Source organism: Pongo abelii, chromosome 12, assembly GCF_028885655.2.
Source record: "Pongo abelii isolate AG06213 chromosome 12, NHGRI_mPonAbe1-v2.0_pri, whole genome shotgun sequence".
In the NCBI taxonomy this organism is placed as follows: domain Eukaryota; kingdom Metazoa; phylum Chordata; class Mammalia; order Primates; family Hominidae; genus Pongo; species Pongo abelii.
Window position 1 is genome coordinate 101,320,579 of NC_071997.2, and position 20,902 is coordinate 101,341,480.

Below are 20,902 nucleotides of genomic sequence, written 5' to 3' on the forward strand. Positions count from 1 at the left end.
TTATGTTTTTGGGAGAGCTTCTGTGCCAGACACTCCCTGTTTGGTGCTCAGATGCATGGTTGCCCTTCTATGTTCTTTCCTGTGCTGCAGGGGCTGCAAGTCAGATTCTGTTGCCAGTAGACTTGCAGCTACATTCCACCAAGGGAGACACTTATGCAAGATTACAAGCAAGGAGAAAGAAGCTACCCCATTTTTGGCAGTGAGGCGTCTCCAGCAGAGTCACTTGTGGTGGCCATGGAGGTGGCTCCAGAATGCCATGGGCTGTGATCTCATGACAGCACTGACTGTTGGCTCCCATGCACCTTGGTGGCATTAACAGAGGTAATAGTTTCCTGTAGAAAGAGCACAGCAGCATGGAGAGAGAGAGAAGCCTGGACTCTAGTGAGTGTGGATTCCAGGGGCCTTTGAATGGCTGTGCAGACTCCTGTGGAGATGGAACTCAGACCAGCACAGTTTCCTGTAAGAAAGAGTGAGTTGTGAAGCAGATTTCTATGGGCTCCTTCAGGGGTTATAGACTAAATTGTGTCCCCCAAAGTTCACATATTGAGGTGTAACCCCTGCTATGTCAGAATGTGACTGTATTTGGAGACAGAGTCTTTAAAGAAGTGATTAAGTTAAAACGAGGTCACTAGAGTGGGCCCTACCTCAGTATGACTGATGTCTTTATAAGAAGAGAAAATTTGGACACACATGTGTACAGAAGGAAGACTAAGAGAAGATACAAGGAAAAGATGGCTCTGATGGTTAATTTCATGTGTCAACCTGACTGGATCATGGGGTGCCCAGATATTTGGTTAAATATTATTCTAGGGGTGTCTGCAAAGGTGTTTCTCGATGAAATTAACATTTGAATCAGTAGACTGAGTAAAGCAGATTTCCCTGCCCAGTGTAGGTGGCCTTATGCAATCCACTGAAGGCCTGAGTAGAGCAAAAGGTGGAGTAAAGGAGAATCCACTCTTGGCTTGACTGTCTTTGAGCTAGGACATCAGTCTTCTCCTGCCTTCAGACATAGATGTGGGCTGGAACTAACACAGTTGCATAAGTTCTCGGACCTTTGGACTTGGACTGGAAAAAAGACTGTCTGTTTTTCTGGGTCTCTAGCTTGCTGACTGAAGATCTTAGGGCTTCTCAGCCTCCACAACCATGTGAGCCTATTCTTTGTAATCTCTGTATCTCTCTCTCTATTAAACTTTTCATCTCTCTCTCTATTAAACTTTTCATCCCTCCCATTGGTTCTGTTTCCCTGGAGAACTCAGACTGATACAAAGACCATCTACAAGTCAAGGAGAGAGACCTTAGGAGAAACCAACCCTTGATCTCAGACTTCTGGCTATCAAGACTGTGAGAAAATAAATTTCTGTTGTTTAAGCCACCCAGTCTGTGGAGCTTTGTTATGGCAGCCTTAGAAAACCAACACAGGTGGCAGTGGCTTCTTGCAGCACCTGATCTCTGGGTGGTGGTACTTCTCTTTCCTTCTTTCCATTTTGTTTCTCTAGTCTTTTTTTACACTTTAAAATAATATCCATGGTATTAAATTCCTTGTGCTTAAAATACCTAAGATGATTTTCTTTTCCTGCCTAAACCCTGACTGATACAGTACTAGCTACCAAGGATGATAGCACATAATGTTGGATCAAACTGCATTTATTGAAATGGATTCCATTGCCAGAACTTTTGAAATCTATGCATTATTTTGAGCAGCTGAAGTGGTTACTGTCAGTTTGTTTGTTTAGTTGACTGAAACCTGGAGTTGACTGTAGCCTAATTCCATGAAGTTAAGGTGCCATAACTTTTCTGGTACAATGGAAAGGAAAGAATCCAAAGGCTTAGGGAGAAGAATGTTGAAATAAATTTCTCAAGTGAAATTTCCTTCATCGTGTCTGCAGGAAGGCCTAGAGTATTAAGAAATGCAGGCTGGGTGCAGTGGCTCACAACTGTAATCCCAGCACTTTGGGAGACCGAGGCAGGTGGATCACCTGAGGCCAGGAGTTTGAGACCAGCCTGGCCAACATGGAGAAACTCCGTCTCTACTAAAAATACAAAAATTAGCTGAGTGTAGTAGTGTGTACCTGTAATCCCAACTACTCAGGAGCCTAAGGAAGTATAATCATTTGAACCCAGGAGGCAGAAGTTGCAGTGAGCCAAGATTGCACCACTGCACTCCAGCCTGGGCAACAGAGTGAGACTCTGTCAAAAAAAAAAAAAAAAAAAAAAAAGGAAAGAAAAAGAAATGCATTGACAGGAGAAGCACAATCATTCCATAAAGCTCTGTGGTATCTGTCTCCTGCCAGCTGCAAGTGAAAGTGATAGATGCCACTATTATGGGACACCCCAGAGTGGCTGAGACCATGTGGCAACACTTAAGTACCAGGGACACTGGGTCAGTTACTGAAACGGCTAGAATGGTGGAGCAGGAATCAGAATACCGTGACCCAATGTGACCCAATGTGGCTACTTGGTCAGTGTCTTTAGGATTCATAGATGGGCAACCAGTTGGAGTAGTACTTAGAAATATTTGTGATCTGGACAACAGGCATTGATATTGTCAATTTGTCACCACAGTAGAGTTGTGTCCTATCACCCTGATCTCTGGCAAGCCAATTCAAAAACTTAAAGTCTTTTGAGTGAAGGAGAGATAGAACCTCCTTGAGGAGATGCTCGCGACACCACCACAGTTCTATAGTGTAAATATTCCTGCAAGATTCCCCCGAAGGACCTGCATCGACATATCGGGATGACAATGACTTGAAGAAAGGGAAATACAATATCTTTAGGAACTGTAGATAATAAATTTGAATTGATGTTAATCTCTGGTGACCTGAAATGCATCCATGATCTGCAAGAGTGGGGATTGTGGAGGTGGAAGACAGACAGAGTTTTGGTCTAAATCCATCTCACGGTGGGTCTAGAAAGTCTTCGAGTGTTCCTAAGGGTTACTTCCAACGTTTTTGAATGCATGATTGGAATTTGGTCTACTGGTAACTGGCAGAATTATTATGTTGAGTCCCTGATTTATGGACTGAGGACTACTAAGGTAGAAAGATTCAAGCAAAAGTCCCTGGGATGGTAAACCAAAGTGAATGTCATACACCTGATGAACTACAAGAGTCAGTGCCCCAGCCAAAGACTTGAAAGATGCAGGGATGGTGATTCCTCCCATATCCCCTCTTATTGTGCCTATTGACCTGGCCAGAAGACAGATGGGTCTTACGGAATGACTATGAATTTTTAAAAACTTAATCAGATATGATGACAATTGCAGCAGCCATCTAGTGGGAGCAGGTGCTGCTGGAGACTGAGCCAGCTGTTCATCCAACTTTCTACTCATTTATGGTATGCTGCTCTGGATGTCCACCACTATAACCTGGGCTTCAGAAAATATCCAGCTAATAATGAGCAGCAGTGATTGAATGGCATTGGGTTCTGTGTTCAGGCATTCAGTCTCAACTAGAGCTCAGCAGTAAGCCAGAAGCTGTTTCTCAAAGGATTATTTGAAGAGGATCACATGGCTTTGCTTTAAAACCTTAGAGGTTTGTACTACTACTAGGGTTGGCCAGAGATTCCATACAGTGTCCTTATCTGCCACAAACACAGTATGCATCACTAAATCTTCCAGATTATATCCAAGTGGCTGGACAGCTTTCACTAATTGAATTAATTGCAGAGTCTTCTCTTGCTCTCAGCCTAATTCACATCTGGACATACAGGTTTCTTGGTAAATGAATTAGAGTTACACACTTAAATGTGGTACATGTGGAGCCATGACCTTACATTTCAATTTGCCAACAAAACAACAACAACAAACAAAGCCAAAAAAAACCCCAAAATAACCCAATAATTTTCCCATGCCAGTCATAGTTAATTATAAAAGATAAAAATCTCTGCCAGGTGCGGTGACTCACGCCTGTAATCCCAGCACTTTGGGAGGCCGAGACGGGCGGATCACAAGGTCAGGAGATCGAGACCCACCTGGCCAATATGGTGAAACCCTGTCTCTACTAAAAATACAAAAAATTAGCAGGGCATGGTGGCAGGTGCCTGTAGTCCCAGCTACTCTGGAGGCTGAGGCAGGAGAATGGCGTGAACCCAAGAGGCAGAGCTTGCAGTGAGCCAAGATGGTACCACTGCACTCCAGCCTGGGCAACAGAGCAAGACCCCATCTAAAAAAAAAACAAAAAACTGAGCTCCTTAATGTTTTATTCCTCTGGACACACACTTTCACTCTTATAGAGATCTTCATCATTGGATGCCCTGGAAAAAAAAACTGACTCTTTTATAGAGCTTCAATATGTTACTCTCTTGGACAAATACTGTGAACTTTTATAGATATTTAATATTTGTTGGGCAAATATGTAACCTCTTTCAAATGTATGTTATCAGTTCCCATTTCAAATAGCATGTTTGGAAAATATCTAATATTTATGGTGGCAAAGTCTAATCTTACCATTCTGCTGAGTATCAAGAGGTTTCATCTCTCCTTCTAGAGCTTCCTCCCTTGATGACTTCAAGGAAATTCTCAGAGAATTCTTGGATTATATTTGTACAGGAATGAAATATTGATGTACTGAGGGTGTAGTAGTTGTATTAGTCTGTTTTCATGCTGTTGATAAAGACATACCCGAGACTGGGCAATTTACAAAAGAAAGAAGTTTAATGGACTCACAGTTCATGTGGCCAGGGAGGCCTCACAATCATGGAAGAAGGTGAAAGTCACATCTCACATGGCAGCAGACAAGAGTAGAGAGCTTGTGCAGGGAAACTACCCTTTATAAAACCATCAAATTTCTTGAGACTTATTCACTATCATGAAAACAACATGGGAAAGACTCACCCCCATGATTCAATTACCTCCCACCAGGTCCCTCCCATTACACATGGGAATTGGGGGCACTACAATTCAAGATGAGATTTGGGTGGGGACACAGCCAAACCGTATCAGTAGTCAATGCCCAAAGCTGGTAAACATGTATCATCTTCCTTCCTTTAAAGCAGTTTTTGTAAATAAGAGTCTTATTCTTAAATTTCTACAATGACCTCCACTTCCCATTTCCGAATGCTTTTCAAAGCTTAGAGAATGGAAAAATCTGTTAAAGAATTAAATGTAAGGATCCAATTTATTGGTATGTTAGTTAAAGTCATACATTGGCCCCCACTCTATTGCCATTTTTCCCACAGACTGAAGAAAGGGTGTAGATATGGAGAACAGAGAAGGGTTACAATGAAAGGAGAGAAGAAACCCTGGAGTGGTGGGAATTTGTAGGAAGGGAAAGTGGTGGAGAAAGGGTAGGAAGAAAAGCTCCTGAAACTTAAGCCATCGTGATCCTTTTCCACCTGCAGAGCAGGGCATTAGAGAAGAAAATGACTGGTTTGAAGGAAGCACACCCTCTACCCTTGACAGGAAATCAGACCCAGGCTGGGTGTGTGTGGGCTGTTCTAATTGCTGTCTTACCACAGCAAATTCCTTAGTGACGTGAAACCTGTTTTGCTGGCTCTTGTTCTTACTTCCCAACACTGGATCATGAGCCTCCTGAAAAGCACTCACCCAGCCCTGCAGGTTTCTTGCCTGTCCTTTCTGTGACTCTAATTTCCACCTGTTTCTTCTTTTCCTCATCTGATTTCACTCACTGCTTTCTGTGGCTGGAGCCCCCTTGGCCTGAGAAGGGCTTTAAAGAGCTGCAGCCATGGCTTCTGGGGCCTTTGGACATGTCCCCTCCATCTCTGTCACCCCTGCTGAAGCTGAGTTACATTAATCCCCATATACCAAAGCCAGCACCATGCAGAGACATATGGGTGCCTGGAGCTAAAGAAAAAATGTGCACCCCTATCAACATGTTCTCATCTGTCTTTTAATGATATTATATTTTAGAATACTAAAGAAGTTGAAAAATATTGAAAAATTGATAGGCAAATATATTACAACTTACAACATTATTGCAAATTTAAATATTTTATTTGTATTCCATAAAAGAATCTATTTATTATAACTTGACTTTCCTACCTCTGATGGAAGTAAAAATATCAATAGTATCTCTAAAATGTACTTCTGGAAAAATATCAATCATTAAAAAAATAAGGCTTGGCATGGCCCTGTTGGATCCTGTCTTTATTTTTAAATTCTGATATTTTGTTTATCCTGAATTTTTTTCCATTGATTTTGTTTTTCTAAAAAAAAATTGCATTAAAATAATTTTTGTCTTAATTACTGAATTTTGGGGGGACCCCCTCAAATTTTAGGCCCAAGGCAAGCGTTTCTCCTACCTCATCCTTATACTGGCACTGACAAAGCTACGCTTGTGTTCTATCTTCTTTTTATTTGTTATTTTTAGTTACAGGGTCTTGCTATGTTTCCCAGGCTGGTCTTGAACTCCTGGCCTCAAGTGATCCTCCCAAAGTAGCTGAGATTACAGGCAGTGCTGTGTTCTGCATCAGAGGGGGCAGAGGGCTTGCCTGCTGATGTTAGCAGAACACCTGGATGGATTACTCCAACAGGCAGATAAAACACATGCTTGAGGCACCTGCAAAGTAGACACACTAAAACCCCTGGTATGATGTGGGTGGTGAGGAAGGCTCGGGGCTGATTTAATTTATAGGAACATGGGTGGGAAGGGCCATTGGGTCAGCAAACATTTTCTGCAACGGGCCAGAGAGCAAATTTTTTCGACTTTGCTGCCCATACAGTGGGAGATATTCAATTCTGTCTCTGTATCACTAAAGCATGCATAGACAATACATTAATTAATGAGCATGGCTCTATAATCCAATAAAATTTTATTTATGAAAACAGAAGGAGGTCAAGATTTGGCTTGCAGGCTGTGGTTTCCTGACCCTTGTCCTAGAATATCCTAAATCAAACAAAATCTATCATCACAAAAATTAATTTTCTTCCAAAAACTTACCTCTGACCTACCTCAAAAACCCCACTAGCAAAATTCTCTGACCATGTCAAGATCCACTGACTCCACCACTTTTCTGCTTTTCATCCTCCCATCTCCCCTCATGGGCTCACTTCCCTCCTTATCCCACATGGTTCCATGAACTGTCAATAACACCGTAAATATAATAGTTCCTTGCTCACACTGGTAATTCTCTTGCTATGTCCCCCTCACCCTATTTACATATCTGGCAAACCCTCAGCCCTGGGTAAATCTGACATTTGGCTTTCTCTGAGTTTTTACACTATCCTGCAGACTGGTCTTGCTCTAAATTGATGTCCACACATTTCAAATGGGCTCCCATTCACTCTATTTCATTTCCCTCATCAATTGCTCTCCTACTCTGAGTCAACTTGTCCTCATCTCCTCCCCTTGGCAAACCTCTACCCCTAACCCTCTGCCCACTCTCCACTGATGATATCACCTCTTATTTCAGTGAGAAAACAGAAGCAATACAAAGAGAACTGCCTCATCTTATCACCACCAGATCCACCAACCAATCTGCAGGAGCCTCCTTTCTGCCCCAGGGTGAGCAGCCCCTGCTTCCATACAAGGATCCCTCCTATTAGAAACTCTCCTTGCCCCTACACCAATTCTAGTTTATGTTCCATATCTGTGTCTTCCTTAAAAGCAACTCTCCTAGAAAGGCTTGTCTATGCTTTATTTCTCCACATCTTCACTTCCCGTTCTGTCCTCCACCAACTCCATTCCATCTTGCTATCATCAAGAGTCAATTCTCTTTCCTTATCTTACTCAACTTTCAACAACACTTCTTTTTTCTCAAAACCATGTCTTCACTTTGATTTTGGAATACCACACTCTGTTTTTTCTCTTACCCCTCTGGCTACTCCTTGTTAGTTTCTTTTTATGCTCCTGCTATTAAATCCTGGAATTCTCCAGAATTCAATCTTAAGATTTGTTTTCTTTTCATTTCCCAAGTGATCTCAAATAATGGCATGATTTTAAATATCATCTGTATGCTGGTAACTCCTAAATTTATATCTCAAGTCTTGACGTCTTCCCTTACTTCCAGACTTGTAAATCTGTCTACTCAATAGGTCAGCTTGAATATTTAATAAACATCATAAATTTAACAGGTCCAGGGCAGAACTTGATCAACCACCATCTTCCAAACCCCTTCATCCCCCATTAAATGATATTGCCATTTATCTGGTTGTTCAGGTCAAAATTTTGGAGGCATTTTAACTCTTCTCTTTCTTTCATACCTCACATACAATTATTCAACTATGTCTTCAAAATATATTCCAAATCTTTTTATTCACCCTAATCTCCACTGTTAACCATCTTATTCTGTGCCACTGTGGTTGTTTTCAAATTTGAAAATTATTTGCTTCTTTCCCTTCAAAATTTGGATTTTAATTCTCATGCTCTTGAATGTGAGTTATACTTAGTGATTCATTTCTAATGGATGCAATGTGGTGGAAGTGAGGCTGTGAAATCGCTTGTTCTGGGGAAAACCAGCTGCCGTGTCAGAACGATGTGCAAGCGCCCTTTGGAGAAATCCAAGTGGTGAGGAACTGAGGCTTTCTGTCAACAGCCATGTGAGTGACCCATCCTGGAAGTGGATCCATCAGCCCAAGTCAAGCCTTCAGATAATGTCAGCCCTGGCTGACACCTTGACTGTAGCTTCATGAGAAACCCTGAACCAGAATTACTCAGCTAAGTGACTTCTGAAATATAAATATGTGAGATAATAAATGTTTATTATTTAAAGCTTTAAATTTTGGGGATAATTTGTTATTTAACAACAGATAAATAATACACTTTATTAGTTTCCTAGGATTGCCATAACAAATTACTACAAACTGGGTGGGTTAAAACAACAGAAATTTGTTCTCAAACAGTTCTGGAGGATAGATGTCTGAAAAAAAGATGTTGGTAGGGCTACATTCTCTCTCTGAAAGATCTAGGGAGGAATCCCTCCCTGCTTCTTCCAGCTTCTGGTGGCCCTAAACATCCCTTGGTTGTAGCTCCATTACATAATTCTCTGCTCCAACCTTCACATGGCTTTCTCTATTATCTCTGTGTCTTCTTCTCTTCCATCTCTTATAAGGACACTTGTCATTAGATTTAGGGCCCACCAGGATAATCCAGGATGATCTCACCTTGAGATCCTTAACTTGATTACATCTGCAAAGACTTATTTTCCAAAGAAAGTCACAGTCACAGGTTCCAGGAATTAGGATGTAGACATATCATTGGGACGACCACCTTTAAATCCACTGCATACACCGTCATCATTTCTTATCAGGGTGGCATCTTAACAGGTCTCTGTATTTCTATTTTTACACAAACACATGCACACACACACACACACACACACACACCCCACATGTGGTTTTTTCTGTATACAGCAGCCTGAATGGTCTTTTAACACATAGCCATATCGTGACACTCCCCTCTAATGAATTCTTAGCACATTTAGAATAAAATTCAAACTCCTTCCATGGCTAATAGGGTAGGTAGATTTGGCCTAGCCTATCTCTGACCTAATTTGTTTGGAAACTACTGATGTCATCTAAGGTCATAGGTGACTCTCAGGCAGAGAAGAACAAGAGCCAAGAAAGTTATCATGACAATGGGAGGCCAGTCATTCACAGGAGGAGTATGTGAATAACACACACCCAGAGGCTTAAGCTGAAATCAGTGTGTAAGTTTCACAGAGGCTGGAAGGAATATACAGGGAATGGAATGGCTGAAAACACTTTCAGGGATTGAGACTCAGAAGGATGGGAAAGAGTAGATATCAGATATAGAAGTCAGAGATATACCTGTGGAGTTTAGCATAAATGAGTGAATCCATGGAGGAGGCATAGCATTGTTATAATTACTGGTATTAGTATATTCATTCCTCATTCCTCCTCTGCATTCCTGGATCCTGCACATGTGTAGTGATACCAGGAAGATGTAAGACTCCACAGAGGATTGTAACTGAACTTCAGCCATTACTCTAGGTTCAAAATATAAGGACTTTTGAAAAAATGAATTGCCCAGGTATGTGAATATTAGAGTGGTAGAGTAAAATAAATATGAGTTAGACATCTATTTTCAAATCCCAATTCTTCCACTTACTAAATATGGGCTTGTTTAAGTTACCTGCCCTCTTTGACTCTCATCTTGCAGAATTCGTCTGCAAAATGGGGATAATAATACCTGTGCTGAATGCTCTGGATTGGGCCTCTCAGCCTCCATTTCAGCAGTCTTCTCATTGGAGAGGTTGAAAAACTAAAAACTACATTTCCCAGATTTCTCTGTGGCAGAGTTCAGGATGTGAATTCAGTTATATCAGTCATACAATTTGGCACTTATATAATTTTTAGAAAGTTAGAGGTGAAATGTAAGTGAAATTTTCCTGCAAGAAGGTTGTAGAAACCTATGACACGCCTACGGATTGCTCTAAAGTTCCAGTCCCCAGCTTCCTGGAGGTAGAAGTGGTAGTGTCCACACTACTTCTTGTCATTTTTACAATTTTTTTATTTTTAATTTTTGTGGCTACATAGTAGGTGTATATGCTTATGGAGTAAATGTGATGTTGTGATATAGGCAGACAATGTTTAATAACCACATCATGGAAAATAGGGTATCCATCCCCTCACACATTTATTCTTTGTGTTACAAACAATCCATTTATACTCTTTTAGTTATTTAAAAATGTACAATTAAATTGTTATTGACTATAGTCACCCTGTTGTGTTATCAAATACGAGTTCTTATTTATTCTATTTTTTATACCCATTAAATATCCCTATCTCCCCCCACCCCACCCAGCAGCCCACTACTTTTTCTAGCCTCTGGTAACCATCCTCCTACTCTTTATCTCCATGAGTTCAATTGTTTTGATTTTTAGATCTCAGAAGTAAGTGAGTACATGTGATGTTTTTCTTTCTATGCATGGCTTATTTCCCTTAACATAATGACTTCCTGTTCTATCCATGTTGTTACAAATGACAGAATCTCATTCTTCTTACGGTTGGATAGTAAGTACTCCACTGTGTATATTTACCACATTTTCTTCATTCATCTGTTGATACACACTTAGGTTGCTTCCAAATCTTGGCTATTGTAAACAGTGCTGCAACAAACATAGGAGTGCAGCTATCTGTTTGATAGAATGATTTCCTTTCTTTTGAGTTTTTATCCAGCAGTGGGATAGCTGAATCACATGGTAGCTCAAGTTTTAGCTTTTTGAGGAGCCTCCAAACTGTTCTCCATAGTGGTTGTACTAATTTACATTCCCACCAACAGTGTATAGGTTTCACTTTTCTTCACATCCTTGCCAGCATTTGTTATTGCCTGTCTTTTGGATATAAGCCATTTCAACTGGGGACAGATTATATCTCACTGTATTTTTGATTTCCATTTTTCTGATGATCAGTGATGTTGAGCACATTTTCATATGCCTATTTGCAATTTGTATGTATTCTTTTGAGAAATGTCTATTCAAATCTTTTGCCCATCTTTTGATTGGATTATTAGACTATTTACTACAGAGTTACTTGAGCTCCTTATATATTCTGGTTATTAATTTGTTGTCAGATGGGTAGTTTGCAAATATTTTCTCACATTCTGTGGACTGTCTCCTCACTTTGTTGATTGTATCCTTTGCTATTCAGAAGCTTTTTAATTTGATGTGATTCCATTTGTGCATTTTTACTTTGGTTGCCTGTACTCATGAGGTATTGCTCAAGATACTTTTGCCCAGACCAATGTCTTAGAGATTTTCCCTAATGTTTTCTTGTACTAGTTTCACCATTTAAGGTCTTAGATTTAAGTTTTTAGTCCATTTTGATTTTATTTTTGTATATGGCGAGAGATAGGGGTCTAAGTTTCATTCTTCTGCATATGGATATCCAATTTTCTCAGTGCCATTTATTGAAGAGACTATCTTTTCCCCGGCATATATTCTAGGTACCTTTGTACCAAGTTCACTGTAGGTGTATGAATTTGTTTCTGTGTTCTCTATTCTGTTCCATTGATCTATGAGTCTGTTTTAATGCCAGTACCATGCTCTTTTTGTTACTATAGCTCTGTAGTATATTTTTTAGTCAGGTAATGTAATTTTTCCAGTTTTATTCTTTTTGTTCAGGATAGTTTTGGCTATTCTGGGTCTTTTGTGGCTCTATGTAAATTTTAGAATTGTTTGTTTGTGTTTATATGAAGAACGTCATTGGTATTTTGTAAGGGATTTGCACTTAATCTGTAGATTGCTTTGGGTAGTGTGGACATTTTAACAATATTGATTCTTCCAATGTGTGAACATGGAATATCTTTCCATTTTTTGTGTCTTCTTTAATTTATTTCATTTGTGTTTTTTATTCATTGTTGATATATTTCACTTCTTTGGTTAATTCCTAGGTATTTAATTTTATGTGTGGCTGTCACAAATTGGATTACTTTTAAAATTTATTTTTCAGATTGTTCACTATTGGGATATAGAAACGCTAATGATTTTTGTATGTTGATTTTGTATCCTGCAACTTTACTGAATTTATCAGTTCTAACAGTTTTTTGATGGAGTCTTTAGGTATATCCAAATATAAGGTTATATCATCTGCAAACAAGGATAATTTGACTTCTCCCTTTTCAATTTGGATGTCCTACATTTCTTTCTTTTTTCTGATGGCTCTAGCTAGGACTTTCAGTACTATGTTGAATAACAGTGGTGGAAGTGGGCATTCTTGTTGTGTTCTAGATCTTAGAGGAAAGGCTTTCAGTTTTTCCCTATTCAGTATGATACTAGTGGTGAGTCTGTCATTGATGGCTTTTATTATGCTAAGATACGTTTCTGCTATGCCCAGTTTTTCAAGTGAATTTATCATGAAGGGATGTTGAATTTTATGAAATGCTTTTTCTGCATCAATCGAAATGATCATATGGTTTTTGTCCTTCATTCTATGATATGATATATTACATTGATTAATTTGCATATGTTGAACCATCCTTGCATCCATAGGATAAATGCCACTTGGTCATGATGAACGATCTTTTTAATGTATTCTTGAATTCAGTTTGCTAGTATTTTGTTGAGAATTTTTACATCAATATTCATTGGGGATATGGCATGTAGATTTCTTTTTATGATGTATCTTTGTCTGGTTTTTGTATTAGGGTAATACTGCCCTCGTATAATAAGTTTGGAAGTATTCCCTCCTTATCTATTTTTTGAAATAGTTTGAGTAGAATTGGTATTACTTCTTCTTTAATTGTTTGGTAGAATTCAGCAGTGAAGCCATTAAGTCCCAGGCTTTTCTTTACTGGGAGACTTTTTGTTACAGCTTCTATCTTGTTACTTGTTATTGGTATGTTTAGGTTTTGGATTTCTTCATGCTTGAAAAAATTCAACCATGAAGAAATTCAACCATGGTAGTAGGTTGTGTAGGTTGTGTTTAGGAATTTGTCCATTTCTTCTGGACTTTCCAATTTATTGGCATATAATTGCTCATAGTAGATGCTAGTGATCCTTTGAATTTCTGTGAAATCAGTTGTAATGTCTCCTTTTTCTTTTCTGATTTTGGATGTTCTCTCTTTTTTTCTTTATTAGTCTGGCTAAATGTTTGTCAATTTTGTTTAACTTTTCCAAAAAATCAGCTTTTTTTCATTGATCTTTTGTATTATTTCCTTCATTTCAATTTCACTTATTTCTGCTCTAATCTTTATGATTAATATTTATTTTTTTCTATTTTTTGATTTGGTTTGCTCTTGCTTTTCTAGTTCTTTAAGGTGTGTCATTCTATTGTTTATCTGAAGTTTGTCTTCTTTTTTGAAGTAGGCACTTATAACTATAAACTTCCCTCTTAGTACTGCTTTTGCTGTATCTCACAGGCTTTGGTATGTTGTGTTTCCATTATGATTTGTTTCAAGAAAATTTTCAATTTTCTTTTCAACTTCTTCATTGACCCCACTGGTCATTCAGGAGCACATTGTTTAATTTCCATGTATTTGTATAGTTTCCAAAACTCCTCTTGTTGTTGATTTCTCCTCTTGTTGTTGCATTGTGGTCAGTGAAAATGCTTGATAACTATTTCAATTTTGTTGAATGTTTTTACCTGTTCTGTGACCCAACACTCTCAAGGATTTGTCCTTGAGGATGATCCATGTGCTGAGGAAAAGAATGTGTATTTTTTCAGACATTGCATAAAATGTTCCATAAATATCTATTAGGTCCATTTGGTCTATAGTGCAGATTAAGTCCAGTGTTTCTTTGTTGGTTTTCTGTCTGGAAGAGCTTTCCAATGCTGAAAGTGGAGTGTTGTAGTCTTTAGTTATTATTATATTGAGGCCTGTCTTGCTCTCTAGCTCTAATAATATTTGCTTTATATATCTGGGTGATCCAGTGTTGGGTGCACATATATTTAAAATTGTTATATCCTCTTGCTGAATTGACCCCTTTATTATTGATAGTGACAGGAGGCAGTCAAATGCATAGGCAGATAGGAGCAGGTCCTCAGTGAAACCCCACCTCCAAGCTGAAGACAGTTTAAAGCCTGAAAGCCAAGCTACAAGTTAAATCCATGGCCTGATTGAGAACCTGTCTTTCCTTTTGGCATGCTTTCCTCTGATCCCCACCCTTCACCTATTTTACATATACCTACGCTTTCCTAATTGGTTTTCTACACTGTTGTGCCTACCTTTGAGTGGTGTCTTTGCTTTAAACTTTTTTGCATGCTCACAAACCAATCAGCATACACTCCCCATTGTGAGTCTATAAAAAGCCCTAGACCCAGCCACACTGAGAGGCAAAAAACCCATCTGACTGCAGGGGTGGGGTACCTCCCCCAACATCCCCTCTCCACTGAGAGCTATTCCATCAATCAATAAAATTTTTCTCCACCCATCCTCACCTTTCAGTCATCAGCATGATTTCATTCTTCTTGGATGCTGGGCAAGAGGTCAAGACCCACCTAGTGTGGGTACCCAGAAAGGCTGTCACACTGGCCCTTTGCCCTTGCCAGAGGGCAGCTGCTCCATGCAATTGATCCAGGGGCCAACTGAGCTGCTAACATGTCACTGTCCATTGGGCTGTGGATGGCAGAACTAAAAGAGCTAATTAGCACACTAACACCCACTCTGGGGCTTCAAAATCATGAGCACCCCTGTCTGGGTGCCACTGTATTGCCCTCAAGGTGACATGCCTGGTCTGGATGTGGGACCCACATGGAGCTTGCTCCTGTGTCAGTGCTCAGAGTGGCTGGCCGGATCCCGCACTTGCTTGCTCATGTGCTCCCTTCCGCAAGAAGGTGAGCATGGTAGGCCAAGTAGATGAGGCGCCCCTACTGTGAGTCTGGCAAAGGGGCCAAGAAAAATCCTGTGTCATTTTGGAGGCTTGCCCAGGATCCCTGAAGGGTGAGTGAATGCAAACCAAGATGCTTCACTTTTTCTGAGGACTCTTGTCCTCAGACATTTTTCTGAAGGCAGATGAAGCACTGAACCTCTGATTAGCTAGTTAAGAGTGAATGGTACAACTACACAGGACAGGATGTGGGAGATGACCCTTCTGTCACTCTTGGGAGTTGGAAATGTCAGTCTTACTCCAATCCAGTCTTTTCTATGATATTTTCCTTCTTGTTTTGGGGGCTGTCATGGTGCCTATCTTGTCTTTTACAATGTTAAGAGTGTTGCTGCAAACTACAGAGATATTACTGAGTAGAATGGGTGCTTGGCCTAGTCATCAAAAATGTAATTCAGAACAACGTGGTTTCTGTCTGTTCTTAGAGGCAAAAAGGGTACAGTGTTTAAGAGTTTTTTTTCCTATAGAAGAAACTCATTTGCATACAGTAAGAGGCTTTTTCCCGCAAGCACCTACCCCACCCCCACACTTAGGTTGTCTTTTTCTTTTTCTCTACCATGTCAGAAGTTAACACAGCCCGGCAAATACAGGGAGCTTTTCTATGTGAGAGTTTTTCTTTTTTCCTTTTGAAAGGCATCTTTTTTCTTTCTGAAGGGCCAGGTCTCCCTTTCTCTCCCATGTTTGAGGAGGACCCAGTTCTACAGCTTTACCTTAGCATTCAGCTTATGATAAAGAGGCAGCAAAGGAGCAGCCCCACTGGCTGCTGTCTGCAGTCTGGCAAGGGCCACCTGGGACTTAATTTAGTGAGTCCATGCACCCTTCTGAGGCAGTTATTTGTCCCAAACTCAATTCCAAGCTTCAGGTTAAAGCCCTAGAAAGGAAAACTGGATCTGAGGGATCTGGAGGCAGATGGCAATGGAATTCAAGGGACACAGCACAGGTGAGCATCACTAATTCCTGCCAGTGAGACCCCCCACCATTTCATGGATGGAGGTCATGCTAGCATCCATGGCATAGGTGAGGTTACCAACAGCAGGGAGAATAGAAAATGTGTAGGTGAGTGCAGATAATTCTTACTCTCTAGGACGCCCTATTCCACATGGGTGGAAGTCACATTGGCACCCATGGGTAGCACCCTGCAGAGTTTGCTGGAACTCAGGGATACAAAGACAGAAGAAAGAAGACACCTTTTCTTTCTCTCCCTCATACGCCCTGGGTATTTGCTTGGGGAAAAAAGGCACTAAAGGACACCCTTTCCCCTCTTTCCAGATGGGTAACCAACCATCTTCAGCTACTCTTCATACCACAGGACACTCCTCTCAGATGCATCCCCCAAACTGGGAAAAGTTAATTTTCCCAAATCTTAAACTTTTTGGCTTAAAAATGAGCCAGGAAAAAATTACACGTCTAACTGAGCAAATCTCTTTAGGAGGGACAAGTTTTTTAGTATGCAAATAACCTCTTTGTCTGCTCCCCGTTTACAAGACTCCAGAGTCACAAAAGGGCTCCACAGCTAAGGGAAGGGAGACCAGAAGCCTGACATACTGGCAAAAGGGTAAAAATTTTTTTTTTTTTTTGACTAGCCAGACTTCTGGCCTTCCTCTCCCTGTGCAAACTGGTAGAATGAATGATAAAAATCACTGTTTATATCCTCTGTAAACTTTTGATTAATGGGAAAAAGGATGTGTGAGATGAGACTTAACCTGTAACAAATCTGTTGTACTTTGTGCTAAGAATTTGTCTTTCTATGTCTTTCTATCAGAAAGAGGGGTACCTTAGGATACAATGCAGGTCTAGGACCCCATAATCCCACTTTTGAAACCATCCCAGCAAACTGGTCAGTAACAAACTTTTCTACAGGTCTCTGAAGGGAAAAAAACTGAATGACATCTCCATCTTTTTTTACGTCCTTGGGAGCTTGACCATGTAACCATGTGGCAGTACTTTCTTTTGGTGTCTGCCATTTTACAATTGTGGCTCAGGTTCAATCCTGGATTAGTGAATGAGCACTTTGTTAATATCTGTGTGGCTTTTACAATTTGCTAATTCTCTTTCCCTCCCTTAGCTTCCAGCTTCTGTTCTTAAATCTTCCTTTCTCTGAACTACCTTTAAAGATTCTAGATTTTGTAAAAACTGTTTACCAGCTCTTTGAAAATACCCTGTACACTCACTGCTAAATCATACCTTAGTTAAGGTTTGTTGGTTTCACCTGTGAGATTACTTTTGGTAAAGTTCAAAAGCCAGAAATATTGGTCACTTGGTATGGCTAAAGTCAGGTAACAAGAGATTTAAAAGGATTTTCTTAAAGAGTGCTATGGTTAAAAGTCAGCTTAATTAAAAGTGGATATCCATGCTATAGGTATATTTAAAAGGGTTTTATGTTTTTCTCTTCTTGGATCTTGCTTCACTGAAAAAGAGTTTTGTTCTTCTCAGCCAACTGAATTATTTTTCTCAATTTCGTCTTGCCACTCTTAATGCACACATGAGAGGCCCTAAGATAACTTCTGATGGCCTGGGACTCCCTGGAAAACTCAGAGGAGGAAACTGTTTGGAAAAAAAACTTCTGTTTTCCTCATGGATCCCCAAGAATTAAAAGTGACTAAATCCCTCTCAAAATATGTTTTTGTCTTTTAGCTATATCCGCTTATTAGGCCATAGAACTGCATGTTTTCTTACCCTGTTTGTTGAAGGGCTCCACCCTGAGGCCAATAATCTAATTAGGAAATTGGCCAATGAAAAATCTTACAACTACTGGATCTTCTGTCTGTGTAGTTATATATGTGTTATGTGTGTGATGTTTATATAAAAATGATCTCTAATTAATTGGCTTAGAGAAAAACACATGCTTAGATTAAATATTTTTTGATGCAAAAAAGAAAAGCTGTAATGCCTTTTAGTTCATGTGACTTTTATTTTTGAGAAATAAAAACAGTTTTAAAGATTATTAGTAAAATACAAATGTCTTCAAAATGTAAATATGTGGTCTAAATTGTGTAGGTCAGATACTGGGCTTGTTAAATTCTTTAAGGTTATAAACTGCTTCTTTGGCTTTTGAAAATTGTTCAACTTGCTTGCTTTATGGTTTGGTAAGACCTGCGGACATATGGAATTCAAAATGTCCCTAACTGTGCTGGAAAGAGTTAGACCCTATCTGTGCATAGTACATAATTAAAATAACTTACCATGCTTTACATTAAAATTAAAAATTGCTAAGGGTTATCATTATAATATGTAATTGAGACTACTGAACATAGATTTACATGCAAGGTGTGTAAGGAAAGTAAAATGTGTTTTTAGTACAAGATTATAAGAAAGCATGGGAATGTAAATTTTTGCCTAGTTCAGAGGGTTAAAGGATTGTTTTAAACTGGATAAATATAAAGCTAAAGGTTTAAACAAGTTGTGGAAAGTTTGTAAAATTTAATCTTGCAAAAGAAATTTTGTATGTGAACATATTGACTAAATTCAAAATAGTATTATATGGTTTTTCCCTAAATTGAGCATTAAAATAAAAGAATAAAACAAGGTTTTTTTAGGGCACTGATCTGCTCTTTAACAAAAATTTGTAAAGTGTTATAAAAGGTTTAAAAGAATCTCACCTCATGATCAAACTGGTTAAGATTGGATAGAATTATCTATAATATTTCATTAGAAAATTGGGGTTGACATTAATAGTAGACTAATGAAAGGGTGAAATTTGCTTTCTCTCCCTTGAATGAGATTTTCATGTAATAGTAAAGGATAATAAAAAATTTTTGCTTGCTTTGTGAGTCAACTACTCAAAAAAATAAGGAAAAGATAACAGACAGATTGTTTGGAAAGCTAAATCTTACCTCCTAATGAGTAAAGGTTTTTGCCTTTAAAAATTTTTTTGAGTCATTATTTTGGCTAAGTAAATGACTTATGGAAATCTGGAATGCTATTTCATAACATCAAATGTTTTAAGCCTCTAACATATTTAACAGGCTTCCCAAAATCAAACTTCAGTTTCAAGGTTGTCTTCCTTGACCTCTAACTTTTGGATGCTACAGAGGGCACCTGGGTCATCCAGAAGAGAGGTAAATAGGATTATTTGACATGTTTAGTTATGTGGAATTGCCAAAATAAAAATAATGTTTAATCTTCTTCAGGTTATGTTTTACTAAGAAATATTAATACATGTTCCAAAATGGTATGGGATTTCTAAAAAATTCTAATGTTTGAGTATATGCTATTAATAATAATTAAGATTATTACGTTAAGTTATTGTAAATCACAGAAATAACCAAATTTCTTTGTCAATTGTGTTTTGACTGTGACTACCTGAAGACGTTTTATCATTCGTTTTTTGTTTGTTTTGTGTTCTTCTCTTCTTTCTTTCCTTCCTCTCTCTTTTTTAGTGAATCATATCTCTGGTGATATGCTTTAGTTTCTTGGTTTTTAATCCTTTGTGTATTCATTGTGTGACATTTGGTTTGAGGTTACCATGAGGCTTGTAAATACTGTCTTATAACCCATTACTTCAAGGTGGTAACAACTTAATACCATTTATATAAGCAAACAAACAAGTAAAAAGAAAACTAGTAAAAACTCTACACCTTAACTTTGTCCCCCTGTTTTTCAAGTTTCCATTGTTTTTGTTTATATCTTAAGGTATTGTCTGTGTCCTGAAAAGTTGTTATAGTTATTATTTTTGATTGGTGCATGGTTAGTATTTCTAGTTAGGACAACAGTAGTTTACAACCTATAGTTACAGTGTTATAATATTCAGTGTTTTTCTGTGTACTTACTATTGCCAGTGAGTTTGTATCTTCAAATGATTTTTTATTGCTCATTAATCTCCTTTTCTTCCTAATTGAAGTACTCCCTGTAGCATTTCTTATAGGGTGTGTCTGGTGTTGATGAAATCCTTCAGCTTTTGTTTGTCTGGGAATATCTTTATTTCTTCTTTATATTTGAAGGATATTTTCCCTATATGCACTATTCTAGAATAAAAGTTTTTTCCTTCAGCCCTTTAATATGTCATGCCACTCTCTCCTGGCCTATAAAGTTTCCACTAAAAAGTCTGCTCTGAATGTATTCGAGCTCCATTGTACGTTGTTTATTTCTTTACTTTTGCTGCTTTTAGGATCCTTTCTTTATCCTTGACCTTTGGGAATTTAATTATTAGATGGCTTAAGGTAGTCTTCTTTGGGTTAAATCTGCTTAATATTTCATAACCTTCTTGTGCTTGAATATTGATGTATTTCTCTGGGTTTGGGAAATTCTATATTATTATCCCTTTAAATAAACTTTATACCCCTGTCTCTTTCTGTATCTCCTCTTTAAGGCCAATAATTCTTAGATTTACCCTTTTGAGGCTATTTTCTACATGTTGCAGATGTGTGTCACTGTTTTTCATTCTTTTTTCTTTTGTCTCCTTTGACCGTATATTTTCAAATAGCCTGTCTTCAAGCTCACTAATTCTTTCTTTTGCTTGATCAATTCTGCTATTTAAAAACTTTGATGCATTTTTCCATGTGTCAATTTATTTTTCAACTCCAGAATTTCTGCTTGATTTTGTCAAATTTATCTGATAGAATTCTCAATTATTTCCCTGTATTGTTTTGAATTTCTTTGAGTTTCCTGAAAACAATTATCTAGAACTCTCTATCTGAAAGGTTACTTATCTCTGTTTCTCCAA